The sequence below is a fragment of the Poecilia latipinna genome, unplaced genomic scaffold (assembly GCF_001443285.1).
Source record: "Poecilia latipinna isolate Pla-1442-1.1 unplaced genomic scaffold, P_latipinna-1.0 Scaffold1331, whole genome shotgun sequence".
NCBI classification, from domain to species: Eukaryota; Metazoa; Chordata; class Actinopteri; order Cyprinodontiformes; family Poeciliidae; genus Poecilia; species Poecilia latipinna.
In genome coordinates this window covers 45,863-49,166 of record NW_015113947.1, presented here as the reverse complement: position 1 = coordinate 49,166, position 3,304 = coordinate 45,863, and the positions used below count along the sequence as shown (strand labels likewise).

General features: G+C 39.6%; 1 protein-coding gene and 1 long non-coding RNA gene across 3 annotated transcripts in view; one reads left to right on the top strand and one right to left on the bottom strand.

Annotated features, from left to right (window-relative positions):
- Positions 1-3,304, top strand: part of macf1b (microtubule actin crosslinking factor 1b) — a 44,194-nt gene that overhangs the window by 29,782 nt on the left and 11,108 nt on the right. The window lies entirely within an intron of this gene.
- LOC106961750 (uncharacterized) lies at positions 2,304-3,283 on the bottom strand. The gene is made up of 2 exons (XR_001427833.1): positions 3,242-3,283; positions 2,304-2,653 (listed from the first exon to the last, which is right to left on the bottom strand). It is a non-coding gene; the product is annotated as an uncharacterized LOC106961750 (long non-coding RNA).

Genomic DNA, 3,304 nt, shown 5'->3' with positions numbered 1-3,304 from the left:
AAGATTTAAGGATTGTCGACCGATTCTCCAAACCTCTGTGACCACAGAGCTGATAAAAGAACAACAGGTTTGATCGGTTCGTGTTCAGCGACAAGGCAGGAGCAACACGAACCGATTCCACGCACGAACATCCCGATTCCAGAGGATAATCCAATAAAACCCCTAACATGCCATACGGGAATTTAGAATGACCAAATGTAGAATGATTACAATGTAGAAACAATAGTGACAGTCTGTGGAGTCATTTTAAGAGATAAAAGATGTAACAAAAAGAAAAGGCGGTGGATAAAAGATGACGGGAGCAGCTGCTCTATTTGCTGCACTATGATTCGGAGGTGACTATGTTTTTTCATAGTTAACATTTTTAACTGAATAAACATAAACATATATAATAATGACCTTTACATATAATAATAAACATTTCCACATATCATCTCCAATAACACCGGACTCTCAGTTGCGCGATATGTCAGCTGTTTGGGATTTTCTTCTTTTGGTTACAAGAATAAGAGTCTCACTGCATAATAATCTAAAAATTAATCTAATATTGGTCTAAATAGTGAGAACTGTACAGTTTCTGAAAAATAAGTTAAAGAGTAACTAATAAACTAGAGTCTCTGGATTCCAAGTTTGTTCTAATTCCTTTTTGGGGTTAAAAGTGAGTACTCCACAGTTTCTAACAAAATAAAAAGAGGAAAGGACACATTGGTGCACATGGCAACATTCAGACAAAACAAAGACATGAGTGAAGGCGGTGACGTCACAGGGCCATAAAACCACGTGGCTCAGCCTCCTGGCAGAAGTCTGATAAGATGTCATCAAGGAATGTCCTTGGGAGCGCTCAGCTCCACAGCTGCATGGAAACAGGAGGGGATGAGGTGGGAAGGAGCGTTATGTTTACATATCTTCAAGAAGATTGGAAATATGCAGCCCTTCCAAGGCAACATGAGAAAAGCCAATTCAGATACAGAATGTCTTAGGTCGGGAAGATTATAAGCTTCAATCTTCCCTAAAGTCTCTCCGATACATCTCAGTTCCCAATTGTCCAAATTAGTTTGGCCGTTCCACTGAGCCGAAACTAGCAACTTCTCCAAGATCGATTCCATCCCGTTAGTGAGTTTTAGAGTCCTCAGCTGGGCTGCGAGTCTCAGCAAGACTCACATCCAACTTGTGTCTCTGTCCACACCAACAGTCTGACTGTTCGCTAGTTCAGCCAAGTCCGTCACAAATTTGTCGATCAGCCACAAGCCCCAATCAGCAGAAATCCTGTTATCATGAATGAATCCTGCTGGGTGTGTCCCTGCAGGACAAGAGGGCTCTCCTGTGCCCAGACTTCTCGTTGAGAAAATCTGATCCATTTCATTGAGTGACCGGTTGACCAGATCCATTTGGATCTTTGCCCATTTGGAGGATGTGCAAAGAAAGGCTCCAAAAATATAGAAAAAGACGGGACAAAAACAGAGCAAGCAGGGCAGGGAGGGAGCAGAGGAAAAAAGTATCTGCCTTCACTGAGAGCAAGAGAGGAACATTTATTGCTATTATAACAGTCTAATGGGTTTTATCAATACATTCTGGCACAACCGGCCCTTTATGAACATTCAGTATAACATACAAACCTAATAATCTGTACTCTTGTAGTCCTTGCTCCCTTCCTGACGACATCTGTGCCACTTCCAAGGACTTGTTCTTAGATAAGACCACACTCCAAATCTACAGATAAACGCACTTTGTGATTGTCACTGCCTTTCATTGGATCCATGTCTGTGCCTTATCCTGTGATATCTGCCAGATCCTTCCCACTATTCTCATTTCATCCTATTTACTGTTATTCTTATTAGAACAAATCACAAAGCCAGAGGAACTCTTGTTAGTTTATAAATTCTAGAGTACTTATTCTTACTATCCACCAACCCGCTAGAAGAACATTTAGTTTTATACTTCACTCAACCCAGAACAGGAATCAAACCTGTTAGAACTAATGAGATCCAGAAAAACTTCTACTAGTTTATAAATTCCAGATTATTGGTCAAAACAGGAATCGAGAAGTCAGACTTTTAAAAATCTGTAATCAGCAATCAGAATACTGCAATCGGGGAACCCAAGTTTATCTGGTGATTTCTCTCCTAAACAATGAAATTCTTTTCTCATTTACTTCAATAAAATCAACAATTCTTCATTTACCTCTGTTTTATTGTCTAGATTGCCTGCAACATAACATTTATGAGGAGGAGATATGTAACCAGGAAAGGAGCTTCAATCCGGACCAGGAGGAGTTAGAACCTCTCCAGGTGAAACAAGAACAGGAAGAACCAGAAGATCATCAGATAAAAGAAGAGCAGGAGGATCTAGAACATCAGAAGATAAAAGTGGAAGAGGAAGAAGTTTACTGCAGTCAGGGTGAAGAACAGATTGAGTTAAAACAGGAGACTGATACCTACATGTTGGTTACTGTTTATGAACAAACATCCCACACTGAATCTGAACCAAACAGGAACCAAGTCATCTTCCAGGAAGCTGCTGAAGCTGAGAACCAGAATCAGGAAGGAAGGAAACTTTTCTCCTGTGAAACTTGTGGAAAAAGTTTTAGTCGAAAACGGAATTTAACTCGTCACATGGTAATTCACACTGGTGAAAAGCCATTTTCATGTGTGAACTGTGGAAAAAGTTTTCGTCACAAAGTTAATTTAACTGAGCACATGATGATTCACACTGGTGAAAAGCCATTTTCATGTGTGGACTGTGGAAAAAGTTTTCGTCACAAACTTAGTTTAACTCAGCACATGATGATTCACACTGGTAAAAAACCATTTTCATGTGTGGACTGTGGAAAAATCTTTAGTCAAAAACAGCATTTAACTAGACACATAATGATTCACACAGGTGAAAAGCCATTTTCATGTGTGACCTGTGGAAAAGGTTTTAGTGGAAAACAGAGTTTAACTCAGCACATGATGATTCACAGAGGTGAAAAACCGTTTGAATGTGATAACTGTGGAAAAAGTTTTAGTCAAAAACAGGGTTTAACTCAGCACATGATGATTCACACTGGTGAAAAACCGTTTTCTTGTGGGAACTGTGGAAAAAGTTTTAGTCAAAAACAGGGTTTAACTCAGCACATGATGATTCACACTGGTGAAAAACCGTTTTCTTGTGGGAACTGTGGAAAAAGTTTTAGTCAAAAATGGAATTTAACTCAACACATGATTATTCACACTGGTGAAAAACCGTTTTCATGTGTGACCTGTGGAAAAAGTTTTAGTCAAAAACAGGGTTTAACTCAGCACATGATGATTCACACTGGTGA